This window comes from Neophocaena asiaeorientalis, unplaced genomic scaffold (assembly GCF_003031525.2).
Source record: "Neophocaena asiaeorientalis asiaeorientalis breed wild unplaced genomic scaffold, Neophocaena_asiaeorientalis_V1.1 scaffold264, whole genome shotgun sequence".
Taxonomy (NCBI): Eukaryota; Metazoa; Chordata; class Mammalia; order Artiodactyla; family Phocoenidae; genus Neophocaena; species Neophocaena asiaeorientalis.
Window position 1 is genome coordinate 2,317,741 of NW_020185332.1, and position 17,140 is coordinate 2,334,880.

The 17,140-nt window shown below is 40.3% G+C and overlaps 1 protein-coding gene across 4 annotated transcripts in view; it reads right to left on the reverse strand.

Moving 5' to 3' along the window:
• ZNF609 (zinc finger protein 609) overlaps nt 1–17,140 on the reverse strand; it is a 208,588-nt gene that overhangs the window by 12,129 nt on the left and 179,319 nt on the right. The window lies entirely within an intron of this gene.

The following is a 17,140-nucleotide window of genomic DNA, read 5'->3' on the forward strand; positions in this document are numbered from 1 at the left end:
TTAAAAAGAAAAAAAAAAAAAAAAAAAAAAATGCAGACAAACCCCAACATAAAATGAAGTGTCCCTCCTGTCACTGTTCTTCAGCTTTGCAGGTCCCATACTCAGAAACACCCATGGATATCTCCATGTACTCCTCCAGAGGTATTTTATATATTTATAAGCAAATATGTTTATACATTCTTCCTCAAATGGTAGCAATGTACACCAATGTTCCGCACATTTTCCACATAACCATATATTTTGGATCATTCCACGAGTAAACATAGAACTACTTCATTCTTTTCAATGGCTGCATATGAATGATTTCAAACCGTACCAACATTTATTTATCCAGTCCCCTGTTGATGAACATTTAGGTTGCTTCATTCTTCTGCTGTTACAAATAACGCTGAATAAATAACCTAGTACAAATGTCTTATCTTACATATCACAGAATATATCTGTAAGATAAATTCCTATAAGTAAAACTGCTAATCACAGAGCATTTGTATTTGGATTTTTCATAAATACTGCCAATTTGCCCTCAGAGAGGATGTACTAATTTATAAACCCACCAGTAGTTCATGAGAACACCTGTTGTCCCTTCCCTGTGGCAACATAGTATTCTCAAACTTTCTGGTTTTGCCAATCTGACTGGAGAAAAATGGTGTTTTATGTAGTTTTAATGTCATGTTTCTTATTATGAGTTTGTATAGCATTTCATTACAAGATACCATTATGAGACATTTGTATTTACCTTCTAATGAACTGTCTGTTCATATCCTTTTCTCATTTTTCTACTGAATTATAGTCTTTTTCTTATTTGTGACTGTTTATATACCACAGTAAGCCTTTTGACTGTACTACAAATCAGATATTTCCCTCAGTTTGTCATTTGCAACGGTGGTTAATGCTATGCAGAAATTACTTTTAGGTTGTTACATTTATCAATCTTTTATGGCTTCAGAATTTTTATCATATTTCAAAAGGCTTTCCCCATTCCATCACTTTATTAATAGTTTTTTCTCTTATGGTTTCTTCTAGTATTTTTATGGCTTGATTTTTTAATATTTTAATCTTTGATCCACCTGGAATTTAATATGGTATAAAATGTCTGACATAGACTTTTTTTTTTTTTTTTGGAGGCGCCGCACAGCTTGTGGGATCTTAATTCCCCGACTAGGGATTGAATCTGGCCCTAGGCAGTGAGAGCACAGAGTCCTAACCACTGGAACTCCAGGGAATTCCCTGACATGGACTTTTAAATTTTTTTTTTTTTGCCTTAATTCTAAATTATTTTTGGTTAGTTTTACATTGAATGAAGTCAAATATATTAAGCTTTTCCTTTATTTATTTTTTTTGCGGTACGCGGGCCTCTCACTGTTGTGGCCTCTCCTGTTGCGGAGCACAGGCTCTGGACGCACAGGCTCAGCGGCCATGGCTCATGGGCCTAGCCGCTCCGTGGCATGTGGGATCTTCCCGGACCGGGGCACGAAGCCGTGTCCCCTGCAACGGCAGGCGGACTCTCAACCACTGCGCCACCAGGGAAGCCCAGCTTTTCCTTTATTGTTTGTGCTTTTTATGTCTAATCACAAGGTCATAAACATTCTACCATGAAATATTTTATAAGTATCTTTAACAAGCTAAGAATGATTTTTACATTTTTAGTGGTAGAAAAAAATGAAAAGGAGAATAATATTTTGTCATGTGAAATTATATGAAATTCAAATACTGCTCAGAAATAAAGTTTTATTGGAATATAGCCACATTTATTCATTTGCCCATTGCCTATGCCCAATTTCACGCCTCAAGGCAGACAGAGTTGAGTATGTGTAATAGAGGCTATATGGCCCTCAAAGCCTAAAATATTTACTATTTGGCCCTTTACAGAAAAGGTTCACCAACCCCTGTTTTAGATCTTTTTTTCTAATATAAGCATTTAAAGTATAAATTTCCCTCATAGCCCACTTTAGTTGCAGTCCACAAGTTTTGATATGTTTTCATTATCATTCAGGTCAAAACATTTAGTTTCCCTGGCTTTTTTCTGATTCTGGATTTATTTAGAAGAGTGTTGTCAAATTTTCAAATACCTGGGAATTTTCCAACTATCTTTTTGTTCCTGATTTCTAATATAATTCTATTGTGATTAGAAAACATACTATATATGATTTCAATTCTTTTAAATTTATTGAGAATTAATTTATGGTATAAAATATGGTCTATCTTGAAGAACATCCCATGTGCACCTGAAAAGAATATTTCAAAATGTATACTCTGCAGTTGTTGGGTAGTCTATAAATGATAGATCAAGTTGATTGATGTTTTTCAAATCTTCTATATCCTTATTAATTTTCTATCTTCTTATCAATTATACTTGCCACTCGTTCTTGCTTAATGGAACTCCTATTTGGACCTTCTAGACTAATCCTCTTATCTTTCTAGCCTATTTCCCATTTCTTTGTCTTCTGGTTGAATAAGGGATTTCCTTCATCTTCTAGGCTACATACTGAAATTGTCATTTTCACCATTTTTAATTAAAAAAAGTATCCTTGTTTCATGGGATACAGTATTTTATCTCTGAAGATATTTCATTATATATTTTTTTCTCTCAATAGTCTTTTGCTCTCTCAGTAGTTTTTTCCCTCTAACTCCTTTTTTTGTTTGTTTTGTCCTACATTCTCTTGTTTTTCAGGTTTTCCTCAAAAAGTCTGGTGATCTTTGGATCTTGTTCATATTTAAATGAAAAGTAATAAAAATTGGACTGGAAGCACTATGTGTGGACCTTTCCATTAAGCCATGTATACTGCTAGAGATTTTTCCTCCTTTCCAGGACTTGTCAGATTCCCCCAGAGAAGAACTCTTTAATTTCTTACCTGCCTGCCAGTTTCTCTATGTTATATGGATTTTCACTTGGTCCTTGGTACAGCACCCTGCCTTCCTCTATGCCCAGTGTCCCTGTTCTGGTTGAAACTCTCCGAAGAGTGAACATCAGTTTTCTGTAATGGCAGAGGGGCTGTGTAGGATGGGGATAATAATGCACAGCCTTCGCTTCTTCTCTAGACCTTCAGCCAGTCTTCTGTTTTCAGCTTCACCCCATATTCCCTGTGTTCAAAGGTACTGATATTTCCAATTTCTGAATATTTCTAGAAATCTGTGGTGCAAACTCCTTATTCTTGGCTCTCCTTCCTCCCAACCTCAGGTAAACAAAGAAACAACCAAGCTTCTGTTTTTTCAGGTCTCTTAAATCAGCATTGTACATCTGCTTTCTAGTGTCCCAAGTTTTACTGATTTATACCTGTCTGTCTTCTTTACCTTGTGAGTTTATATATCTTAAAAACAAAATCCCTTTACTGACATTTGAATGGGTTTTAGGGGGAAGGTAGGAGGTAAACATGTACTTTCAACCTACCATATTTAACCAGAATACTGAATTTACTCTTTTTTTAAAAAATAAATAAATTATTTATTTTTGGCTGTGTTGGGTCTTCGTTGCTGCATGAGGGCTTTCTCTAGTTGCGATGAGTGGGGGCTGCTCTTCGTTGCAGGCTTCTTATTGCAGTGGCTTCTCTTGTTGCGGAGCACGGGCTCTAGGCGTGCGGGCTTCAGTAGTTGTGGCTCGTGGGCTCTAAAGCGCAGGCTCAGTAGTTGTGGCGCACGGGCTTAGTTGCTCCGCGGCATGTGGGATGTTCCTGGACCAGAGGTGGAACCCGTGTCCCCTGCATTGCCAAGCGGATTCTTAACCACTGTGCCACCGGGGAAGTCTCCCTGAATTTACTTTTATTTATCTGTTTGGTATACAGTACTTGGAGTGTACAACCTACCTAGTTAAGTTTCTAATTAGAATTTCTCTAATTCAGGAAAGTCATTACCTGTTGTATATTAATTTACTGTCTTTCTGCCATTCTTTTTTTTTTCTAGGACTCACGTTGATCTCTCATATATTTTTTCTTTGTGCTTGATTCTTCCAATTTATAATCTTTTCTTTGACTACATGCAGCCTAGAATTTATCCAATGTATTGAGGTTTTTTTTTTTTTTTGCGGTACGCGGGCCTCTCACTGATGTGACCTCTCCCGTTGCGGAGCGTAGGCTCCGGACGCACAGGCTCAGCGGCCATGGCTCACAGGCCTAGCCGCTCTGCGGCATGTGGGATCCTCCTGGACCGGGACACGAACCCGTGTCCCCTGCATCGGCAGGCGGACTCTCAACCACTGTGCCACCAGGGAAGCCCTGTATTGAGGTTTTTAAAAAATTTCAATGACTATAATATATAATTATATTTAAATGACTTTTTCTCATTTCCAAAATTTTAAACTGGTTAATTTTTCATATATACATGACATTATTTAATTACTGGCTGTTTGGTTCACAGTTTTATTTTTTTCATAGTTTTATTTTTAAAAGAGTTTATTTTTCTGTTTCTCTTTAAGAATTCTAAACGTACTTATTACAGTCTTTGTACCATATGTTAATTTCATTAGGTGTGCATTCAATTCCTGATGGTTAAATTTTTAAAACTAATTAAAAATTTTTCAGATAATTATAGATTCACATACAGTTGTAAGAAATAATGAACAGATCTTACATGCCCTTTAATGGTAACATTTTGCAACAAAACTATAGTATAATATCCCAACTGAGATTCTGCCATTGATATAATGAAGACACAAAATATTTCCATCAACACAAGGGTACCTCATGTTGTCCTTTCCTAGCTACACTCATTTCCCTCCCATCCCCACCCCTCCTCAATTCCTGGCAACTAGTAATCTATTTCTCATTTCTATAATTTTGTTATTTCAAAAATGTTATATAAATGGAATCATATAGTATATAACCTTCTGGGACTGTTTTTTTTTTTCTACCAGCATATAGTTCTCTGGAGATTTATCCAGGTTGTTGTATGTATCAATAGTTTAGTCCTGGGCTTCCCTGGTGGCGCGGTGGTTGAGAGTCCGCCTGCCGATGCAGGGGACACAGGTTCGTGCCCCGGTCTATAAACTATAAAAAAAGTTTATAATAGTCCTTTTTATTGGTGGTTTGGTATGGAGATACCATAGTTTGTCCTACCACTCACCTGCTGAAGGACATCTGGGTTGTTTCCAGTATTTGGCTATTATGAATAAGCTGCTATACACATTTGTGTACAGGTTTTTGTGTGAACTTAAGTTCTTTTGTTTTTTAAAAATAAATTTGTTTATTTATTTATTGGTTTTGTTTTGGCTGTGTTGCACAGCATGGCATGTGGGATCTTAGTTCCCTGATCAGGGATCAAACCTCCACCCCCTGAAGTGGAAGCGTGAAGTCTTCACCAGTGGATCACAAAGGAAGTCCCCTGAACTTAAGTTTTTCATCTCTCCCAAATAAATACCCAAGAATGCATTTACTGGTTCATATTGTAGCTGCATTTAGTTTTTTTTTTTTTAACTTTTAAAAAAATATTTATTTATTTTTGGCTGTGCTGGGTCTTTGTTGCTGCACGCGGGCTTTCTCTAGTTGTAGTGAGTGGGGGCTAGTCTTCGTTGCGGTGAGCGGGCTTCTCATTTTGTGGCTTCTCTTGTTGCGGAGCACGGGCTCTAGGTGGATGGGCTCAATAGTTGTGGCTCATGGGCTTAGTTGCTCCGCCGCAATATGGGATCTTCCCAGACCACAGATCGAACCCATGTCCCCTGCATTGGCAGGCGGATTCTTAACCACTGCACCACCAAGGAAGTCCCCTCTCTCTCTTTTTAATCTTAGCCATTCTAATAGTTGTATAGTAATATCTCATATTGTGATTTTTAATTTGCATTTCCCTCATGCTAATGATGTTAAACATCTTTTTCATGTGCTTATCTGCCATCTGTATATCCTCTTTGGTGAAATATCTGTTCATATTTTAGCTCATTTTCTGACTGGATTGTTTTCTACTGTTGAGCTTTGAGAGTTCTTTATGTATTCAGATACTAGTCCTCTGTTGGATATTTCTATATATTATATATATATATATATATACATATATATATATAATGTAAAGGTGTTTTAGTTGTATTTGGTGGGAGAAATCAGGAAAGGTATGTCTATTCCATCTTCCTGAAAATGGAAGTCCTGGTTAATTTTTGGTGGTTATCTTTCTTAGCATTAGATTTCTATTATATATAATTTTGGTTTGCAGTCTCTTTTTTGAAAGAGATGTTTTTGTTACTAATTTCCCCCCTTCTCTGTTTAATAGTTTTGCAATTTCTTCCATCTAGCCCCCTAAGGACCTAGTCTGAAGAGGTCTTCTAATGGCCTGAGCCATTAGAAGATATCACAGTTCTAATCATTGAACCAGAAGGCAGCTTCTTCACAACTCCTTAGGCTTCCCTCCTCCTCCACTCAATTAACTTTTTTTCTTTTTTAAGTAACAAATTCTTTATCAAGGGCAATTTTTTTTAAAGCTCCAACAACAGGTAGGTTCTATTATAATCAAACCTAATACAGTAGATTGATTTCATTAGTTGCTCCAATTCTTCACCTTTGTCTGAATCTACACAATTTGCCATGCAACTAACTTGCCACTTGTCACTCTGTTGTGAAGCCCTATACCTATATACCCTTTAAGAAAAATCTGCTTTATAGTTATAATTTATATACAATAACATCCATTCATTTTAAAATATATAATTTGATGAGTGTGATTAATATTTACAGTTGTATAATTACTACCATGATCAATTTATAGAACATTTCCATTAGTCAAAAAGTACTCAGCCCTTGTGCAATCAATCTCATTTCACCATCCCCAGCCCCAGACAATGACTAATCTGGTTTATATTCCTATAGCTTTGCCTTTTCCAGAATTTCATATAAAATGAATCAGACAGCTTGTAGTCTTCCACATCTGGCTTCTTTCACTTACTTAACATAATGCTTTTGAGATTCACCATGTTGTTGCATGTATCAGTAAGTAGTTCATTTCTTTTTGTTGCTAAGTTCAATTAACTTTTTAAAAGTCTCCTTCCACGAGACTGGTTGGGGGGGTGGCATCCTACTCCCCTGGCCTCAAGTTCTCTCTATTTATGAACTATCTCTATAGATGTTTTCAGTACCAGGAACTCACCTCTCAGGCACTGTTCACCTGGAGGCCAGCAGGCCCACAGTTTCAGCCTCACTCAGTGACTTGCATCTCTTCTGTTTTTGGTCCATGGATAAGATTATTTTGTTTGTGAGCCCAAACATGTTCTCTGATTTTCACTTTATATATTTTACTTCTTGCTATGTGTTCAGAACAAAAGGGATGTGTTGAAAGTTTGAATACAGTAATTTAATGTGCCCAAAGGCACATTTTCTATGTAATGTATCTAGAGAATAAGACTCTAGAATTTGGACTTCCCTGGTGGCGACGTGGTTAAGAATCTGCCTGCCAATGCAAGGGACACGGGTTCGAGCCCTGGTCTGGGTGGATCCCACATGCCGCAGAGCAACTAGGCCTCTGTGCCACAACTGCTGAGCCTGCGAGCCAAAACTACTGAAGCCCACGCGCCTACAGCCCATGCTCCGCAACGAGAGAAACCACTGCAATGAGAAACCCATGCACCACAATGAAGAGTGGCCCCTTCCTGCCACAACTGGAGAAAGCCCGTGTGCAGCAACGAAGACCCAACACAGCCAAAAATAAAATATGGAAAAAAAAAAAAAAAAAGAACTGAGCAGAAAAGGAAAAAAAAACAACTTAAAAGGTTCCAGAATTAGTCTTTTGTTTGTCTTTGGTCATAGACTAATAAAATACTATTTGATTAAGCACTCCCAGGGCCTATCTGTAATAACTCAACTATATTCTTCTTTGATGTAGAATGCTGTCTAAAGATCACTGAACTTGCAGTCAGAAAACCTTAGTCCAAATCCTTGCTCTGGGACTTCCCTGGTGGTCCAGTGGTTAAGCCTTAGCGCTCGCAATGCAGGGGGCCCAGGTTCGATCCCTGGTCAGGGAACTGGATCCTGCATGCCACAAACTAAGAGCCTGCATGCCACAACTAAGACCCAATGCAGCCAAAAATAAATAAATAAATACATTTTTAAAAAAAAGCTACTTTGTAAATAAGGAAATGGAAGCCCAGAGAGGTTAAGTAATTCACTCATTACTCATTATTGATGAGTGGTCAGATCTTCAAGGCATTACACAGCTATCTCTTAATGGGTTCTGATTCTTTTTACACAACTTCCTTAATATGTCCCCTTATCTTCATCTTACATAAAAGATACATAAAGGACTGTAGGGAGGCATCCAGGGGGAAAGAGGACAGGACTTCTATCCCTTTCTAGAGCCCTGGCATCTTAAGGGAAATGACAAACCTCCTAAGAAAGCAATTGGGCTAAATTCTCTCTGGCTGTTAGCAAAGTGAATTCACATGGATGTCTCCTCCCAGTGATGGGCTGCTCTGATTACTGTATAACCAATTTGAATAGGAACAGGGTACATTTATTTCTAGACAAGGTAAGACTTAGAAGTAGGCACCTCATTTACAAGGGCAGATGAGCATAGCTGTATATAGACAGCAGGTATACAATTCGAAGAGGAATGTTATTCCTACTCTTGAAACAGCTGGGTAGGAACACGTGTTTATAAATCTGTCTCCCTCCTCTGGTATAATCTGCAAACGTTAACAATAATGAATGAGCTGAAAAGATGACAGTTCAGAGTGCTGGAAATGGGAGAGGGGAAGAGGAAAAATTCTAATATGGAAAAACAAAATGGAGGCTTGTTCAAATGTCAAAGCAAACAGTTTTCTGAAGTATAACTCTCTTCCTACAAGGTTCTGAGTTGAGACAGCTGGGAGATTAAGAAGACAGGAAGGAAAAAGCAGAAAATAACACTTAACAGACCTAGTTTCTCTATTAAGGGCTAGCTTTAAGGCAGCAAGTAGGCTGAAGAGAAAGAGAAAAGTTAGTTTTCATTTTAGAAAGCTTTCTATTTTGAATAAGTGTTCACAAAATAAGGAAAGGGTTGGCATGTTTGAAGATAATAAAAATAATAACATGCTAAAAGTAGTAGTAAAAGTAGTGCTTTGTGTTTCTCTAGGTGGTTATTTTCATATTTACCAAGGGCATCACAGACATAATCTCATTAAACATTACTAAATTTTAGAGTGCTGAGTTAAGTATTCTCCCTTCTTAAAGGCGATCAACACCAGAACACGGTAAAGGGGAAATGACTTAGGTATGAGGCAGCAATCAGGTTCCCCCAGGTAACAGGAGGAGTGCAGTGTTAAGACAAAACCCAATCCCAAAGCAGCACTGCTTTGTTTCAAGGACAATTCAAAACAGTTGTGCAGGGACTTCCCTGGTGGTCCAGTGGTAAGAATCTGCCTTCCAATGCAGGGGACGCGAGTTTGACCCCTGGATGGGGAACTAAGATCCCACGTGCAGTGGGGCAGCTAAGCCCACGCACCACAACTATTGAGCCCACGTGCTCTACAGCCTGTGGGCCACAACTAAGAGAGCCCGCATGCTGCAACCACTAAGCCCATGCACTCTGCTGCCACAATGAGAAGCCCACGTGCTGCAACGAAGAACCTGCGTACCCATATATGTGGAACCTAGAAAATGGTACAGATGAACCGATTTGCAGAGGAGAAATTGAGACACAGAAGTAGAGAACAAACGTATGGACACCAAGGCGGGAAAGCGGCTGGGGGTGGGGGTGGGGGTGTGATGAATTGGGCGATTGGGATTGACATGTATACACTGATGTGTATAAAATGGATGACTAATAAGAAAATAAATAAACATTAAAAAAATAAAAAAGAACCTGCGTGCCGTGACTAAGACCCGATGCAGCCAAATAAATAAATATTGAAAAAAAAAACAGTCATGCAGTCAAGACTGATACAAGCACAATAGTGGAAAGAGTAAATTTGACCTCCAGAGCCCTCATTTTTACCATTTCCACTTAGTACATGCTTTCTCTCAGGGATCTAATAAACTAATGCTCAGTTGACCACTTTCCTTCTTGTATGCCATGTGCTTCCTTGCTTCCGAGCTTCCACTTTCCTTCTTGAAAACACTTCCTTCATTTGGCTTCCAGGACAAGGACACCACACAGGCCTGATTTTCTTCTCATTGTTCTGCTCGCTCCTTCTCAGCACCTTTTGCTGTTACTTCTTCATCTCTAACTAATGACTCAAACTTCTACCTCCAGCACCTACCTTTTCCCTGAACTCCAGATTCATATATCTAATTGCAAATTTGACATTTCCATTTGATGTCTCAAAAGAGATTTCAAACTTAACATGACCCAAACTGAGCTCCTGATACCCACCTGTCCCTTGACCACTCCCTTGCCCCCTGCTCCCAATAACAACTTGGCTCTGAGTTTTCCCTATTTCAGGTAATGGCATTTCCATCCTTTCAGGTGTTCAGGTCAAAAACCTTGGGAGTTCTGCTTGACTCCTCTCTTACTCTCACACCACCCCACATCCGACAGTCAGCAAATCTTGTTGGCTCAACCTTCAAAATATATCCAGATTTTGATCATATCTCACTATCTCCACTTCTCTGGCTCCAGGTACTCCTCTAATTATTGCAACCGCCATCCTATCCCTCTCTGACCCATTCTCAACACAGGAGCCAGAGAGATCCTGTTAAAATCCAAGTCATATCTTATCATTCCTCTACTCAAAACCTTCCAAAGGCTTCTTTCCATTTCACCCAGATTAAAGGGCAAAATTCTTATTGTGATCTTAAAGGATTCATGTGATCTCGGCCCTCATTACCTCTCTGATCAACATCATCTACTACTCTGCCCCTCACACTCCGTTCTGGCATGTGAGCTACTTGTTCCTTGAACACAAGAGGCATGTTCTCATCTTAGGGCCTTGAACTTGCCATTCCATCTATCAGTAACATCCCTTCCCCCCATCCCCCATATTCTCAAAGGTACTTTCCCTTCATTTCTTTCAAATATTTTCTCAAAAGTCATCTCAGTGAGGCCATCCCTCATTCGCACTCCCCACTTATATACTTTCTAGTTCCCTTTCCTACCTTCCTCCCCATAATATTTATCAGTATGTAACATAGCAGAAATTTTATTTATTCATCTTGCTTATTGTCTGTTAAGTCCTATTAGAATGTAAGCTCTATGAAGAGCAAGATTTTTGTCAGTTTTTTTGGACTGCTGTATCTATAAGAACTAGAAACATTTTTGGCATATAGTAGATGCTCAATAAATATATGTTGAATGAATGAATGCTCCTTGTTTCTCTCCAGAAACTCTGTTCAAGTAAGGTATAAAAAACTGATAAACAGACACCTCAATTAAATAGTGTTGAGGGACCACAAGAAGGAGCTCTCATGCCCTGTGATGGTAGCAGAGCCCAAACAGGAGGAAGAAAGACTCCTCTTCCTTCCTGGCAAGGACTCAGCCAATGAGAAGCTATGGACTCTGTTTACTATAGTGTTCCCAATTTCCCTTTCCCCTCTATAAAAGTGTTCTTCCCTTGCTGTGCAGGAACTTGCATGTGGCTCACCATGGTTGCAGACGCTGAATTGCAATTCTCTGCTGATCTCAAATAAGCCCATCTTTGCTGGAGAAATGTCTGGTCATCTATTTGATTTAGGTCAACATTTTGGTGGCCCATACGGGGACCAGAAGAGACCCCTGAAGACTCCAGGACTCGTGAGCAAACAGGTGAGGTACCCATAATTGAGCCCACTGCTTTTCTTGCTGACCGTGGAATTTGGAGGGTCTTTCTCCTGGATCCAAGCTCATGCCCTCTTTGTGTATGAAGAAATGGCTGGTGTTAGCTTGCAGGCTGTTTGAATTGAGCTGTTCGAACTGTAAGTTTTTCGAGCTGTTTGGAAATTGTTCTTTTACTCTAGAGGAAAGCCTCTGAGAAATGGGATCCCAGTTATCTGTGGCCCCCACACCCTGGGACTTTGGCCAATTTTATGTTTAAAAGCTGTGGTCCTTCCTCACGCACATTTCTAACTAAATGGACCAACCTGTCCAAAGGCAATTTAGAATATCAATGGCCTTTTTTTTTTTTTGCGGTACGCGGGCCTCTCACTGTTGTGGCCTCTCCCGTCGTGGAGCACAGGCTCCGGACGCGCAGGCTCAGCGGCCATGGCTCACGGGCCCAGCTGCTCCGCGGCATGTGGGATCTTCCCGGACCGGGGCACGAACTCGTGTCCCCTGCATCGGCAGGCGGGCTCTCAACCACTGCGCCACCAGGGAAGCCCTCAATGGCCATTTTGGGGAACTTTTAAAATCCCCAAACTTAATTTCCTTAAAACTGAACTGGACTACAATAGCTCAGAAATAGAGCTGAATGGTATGCCTATTTCAACTGGCATTTTAAGGCTTCCAAACATTATCAGGAACCTAAAACTGCTTCTTTGCAAAATAAGATTTTAAGATTAACTGAGGCAAATAAATGATTAAAGAAAGATAAAATGGCTCCTGAAGTCTCAGGCTCTTCTTCTTGGCTTCTTTGTCTCAGGCTCCACCTCTGGCACCACCTTTCTCTCCCTTGGCTTCTTGTGGCCAGACTCTGCCTCCAGCACCATTTCAATCCTTCCTTCTATACTGCCTATGCCTCCTCTTTACCCTCAATTCCCTCATACAAATTCTCTCCCAGAACTTACTCCCTCTCTGAAACTCTCCCAGCTCCCTTTTCCTCTCAACTTGTTAGAACCTGTCCCTTAAAAATTAAGCCTTCTGGGCTTCCCTGGTGGCACAGTAGTTAAGAATCCGCTGGCCAATGCAGGGGACACGGGTTCGAGCCCTGGTCTGGGAAGATCCCACATGCCACGGAGCAACTAAGCCTGTGTGCCACAACTACTGAGCCTGTGAGTCACAACTACTGAGCCTGCGTGCTACAACTACTGAAGCACACGCACCTAGAGCCCATGCTCCACAAGAGAAGACACTGCAATGAGAAGCCTGTGCACCGCAACCAAGAGTAACCCCCGCTCGCCACAACTAGAGAAAGCCTGCGTGCAACGATGAAGAGCCAATGCAGCCAAAAAAAAACCTAAAAAAAATCCTAAAAAAAAAAAAAATTAAGCTTTCTGAGGATCCAGAGGTTAAACCCTTAATTTTTTATATTCTCTTATATTGAACTGTGAGCCATTGTCAAATATTTTCCCAAAGTAACTGAAGATCCTCACAGATTTTCTGAGGTGTTTATTTGTTAAACTTTTATTGATTAATTGATTGATTGATTGATTTTTACTTGGTTGCACCAGGTCTCAGTTGTGGCTCGTGGGCTCTTCTTTTTTAATATCTTTATTGGAGTATAATTGCTTTACAATGTTGTGTTAGTTTCTGTTGTACAACAAAGTGAATCAGATATAAGTATACATATATCCCCACATCCCCTCCCTCTTGAGCCTCCCTCCCACCCTTCCTATCCCACCCTCATGGGCTCCTTAGTTGCTACATGTGAACTCTTAGTCGTGGCATGCGTGTGGGATCTAGTTCCGTGAAGGCCAGGCACAGCATTTGATGAAAACTGCTAATTGGGAAAATCCTGAAATGTCTCTAGAATTACAACTGGGAGACCAGCCCACTAACTTACTACATGATCAGGTTAGAGATATGGCTAAGCAACTTCATCAAGCAATTTTCCAAAGCCTGTTGATTGGAACAAACTTCAGGCTTGCATACAAAAATCTGATGAAACTGTTCATAACTATTATAATCGACTTCAGATTAAAAAAAAAATTCTGGTCTTCCTTCATGTGCTGATTCTACCTGGTAGTTTTTAACTCTATTTTTATTAATGGGCTGAACTGGGATCTTTCCCATCTAGTAAAAAAGACCAGGATGGAATGGGAAACTATGTCCATCCTAGACTTAATTAATCTGACAAACCAGCTCTCTTGCACTCTAGATGAGTCACTTAAATCGGAGACTACCAAAATTCTTAATCTTCAAATCCAGCAAATGAAGGCTCCTAAACAAAACCCAAACCCTCCTAGTTTCTGCTATTATTGCAAAGAGCCAGGACATTGGAAAAGAGACTGCTACAAATTTAAGTCCTTTAGGCATCTCCAGCTCTCTAACCAGCCTTTCCAACATCCTCCCAACTCCCAATTATGGGGCTCTGAGGAGCTACCAGGGACTTTCCCAATTCTCCCTCTTAATCAACTTGGAGAAACATTTCTCCAGATTGGGAATGGATCTCTTCGAGTCCTAAATGATGCTGGAGCTAAACTCTCAGTGCTCAACCCAACTAATATAAAGCAGCCCCTGCCTGGGAATATTAAAACATTCCAGGACTGCCCTGGCAGTCCAGTGGTTAAGACTCCACGCTTCCAATGCAGGGGGCTCCGGGTTCGATCCCTGGTCAGGGAACTAAGATCCCACATGCCACGAGACGTGGCCAAAAAAACCTCCAAAATACCCCAGTTCAAATAGTGGGGATCTCTAATGAACCTCAAAAGGTTCCTATCTCTGACCAATTCCCTTTTGTTTAGGCCCTTTCAGATACATACACCCTTTTCTCCTTAGTTTCTGTGTCCCTACCCATTTATTAGGTCGAGACTTCTTAGAGAATTATCACGCCAAAATTTCTTTCTCCCAAAAGGAGGAGTTAATTCTAGAATTTGACAGTAGTCATCAAAGTAACCAGCCAGGTGAATTAAATGATCCTTTGATATCTTTTTTTTTGTTCTAGAGCTGATTCTGGAAACACTGATCATTTGCCCCTATTGAATCAGCTACCACCTTCCTTATGGGCAAAATCTCCAACTGATATTGGCAAAATTAATACTGCATCTCCCATCAAGTTTCACATAGATTCCTCAAAACCTCTTCCCGGAATTAATCAATATCATATAAAGTAAAGCAGCCCTTCAAGGCACAAAGCCCATAATAGAAGATTACAAGGCTTGAGGCCTCTTTAGAACCCCTTGTACTAGCCCTGTAACACTTCCATTTTCCCAGTGAGAAAACCTAAGGGCCAAGGGTGGAGGCCCAGGACCTCTGAGCAAAAAAAACAACACTGTTGGGAGTTCCCTGGTGGTCCAGTGGTTAGGATTTGGCACTTTCACTGTTGTGGCCCAAGTTCAATCCCTGGCTGGGGAAGTAAGATCCCGTAAGCTGCGTGGCACGGCCAAAAACAAACAAACAAAAACATTGTTATCCCTCAATATCTTGTTGTTCCTAACTCTCATAGGTTACTAACATCTATTCCTATCAGAAGTAAATTCTTTACTGTAACTGATTTATGGGTTCACTCTTTAGTATTCCAGTTGATGAAGCTAGCCAACACCTGTTTGCCTTCATTTGGGAAGAAAAACAATTCACCAGGACAGTAATGTCTCAAGGGCTTTATTGAGAGCCCTTCATTTCTCACCAACCCTGAAGGCTGATCTGGATGATATAAAGTTCAGGGGTTCTACTTTGTTGCAGTATGTAGATGATTTGCTTCTTTGCTCTCCTTTTCTCTTCACAGGAAGACAGCAACCACTTGCTAAAACTTTCAGGTTTAAAACTATTATATATAGGATGGATAAACAACAAGGTCCTACTGTATAGCACAGGGAACTATATTCAATATCCTGTGAAAAACCACAATGGAAAAGAATATATATATGCATAACTGAGTCACTTTGTTGTACAACAGAAATTAAAGACAACACCGTAAATCAACTATACTTCAATAAAATTAAAAAACAAACAACATTTAGGCTTAAAGGGACACAAGATCACCAAAGAAAAACTGCAGTTTGCCCAAACCTAGTTTCAATATTTAGAGCATCTGATCTCAAAATAAGGGCTACAATCAGATCCAGATAGACTTCATGTTGTCCTAAGTTTCCCCAAACCCAAAACTAGGTGCTGAGAGGTATTCTTGAGCTACTGGTTATTGCTTAAATTGGATTCTAAATTTCTCTCTATGGCCAAACCTCTGTATGTCTTACTCAACAGTAACAATCCTGACCCAAGTTTATGGGAAGAACTGGACAACACGGCCTTTAAGGCCTTAAAGGGGAGTTTTATGAATCCACCTGCTCTTGGGCATCACAATTATCAAACTCCCCTTTTCCTTCTTTGTTTATGAAAAGGAAGGGAATGCCCTTGGGGTACTTACCCAAAAACAAGGGACCACCAACAACCCACAGGATATTATAGCCAGTAACTGGACTCTGTGGCATGGGAACACCTCCCGTCCTTGCCTTAGAGCCATTACAGCCGCTGCCATTTTAGTTAAAGCAACCAAGAAAATCACTATGGGATGCCCTTTAGCCATTTTTATACTTGACGCAGTAGAAGTTCTCCTGAATTCTCATCACACTCAACGCCAAACGAAAGCAGCCAAATCTCTGTCATGGCTCAAAGGGATATTTCCCCAAGTGATGACTTAGAGAAACCGGCTAGAGAAGCCCAACAGTTGGCCTCAGAAAAGGAAAAGCAAGGTTGGAAATTCAACCATTTTTGGTTTGATAAAAAGAGAAAGCTCTGGTTTGGACCAAATAACAACCCAGTCTTATAGAGGACTCTAAAATTCCCACTCCCCACCACTGTCCATGCATTAAACTACTGGTGTACTGACAAAATGATAGCATTCATGAATCAATATGAGTGGGGAAACATTAAGAAAGCTACAAAAAGTGACTACCTCACTTGTCCCACTTGTCCAAAGTACAACCCAGAGAAGCCTGTTTGTACTGCTCCTGGACATTTTAAACTGCTTAATTTGGGACTTCCCTGGCGGTCCGGTGGTAGAGAATCTGCCTTCCAATGCAGGGGACACTGGTTCAATCCCTGGTTGGGGAACTAAGATCCCACATGCCGCAGGGCAACAAAGCCCACGTGCCACAACTACTGAGCCTGCATACCACAACTACAGAGCCCACGCACTACAGCTACAGAGCCCAAGCGCTCTGGAGCCCATGCCGCAACTAGAGAAGAGAAAACCTGCATGCCACAACTAGATCCCGCATGCCGCAACGAAGACCCGATGCAGCCAAATAAATAAAATTTTTAAAATGCTACTAAACTGATTAATTTGAGGTTTGGCAAATGGATGTCATACAACTTCCTCCATCTCATGGATGTGAATATATTTTAGTCACGGTCTGTATGTTTTTACAATGAAATGAAGCCTTCTCTTGCAGACAGGCTACTGCCTCTTCTGTGGCTAAGGTCTTTTTGGAAAAGATTAACCCTACCTGGGGAACTCCTCTCAAACTTT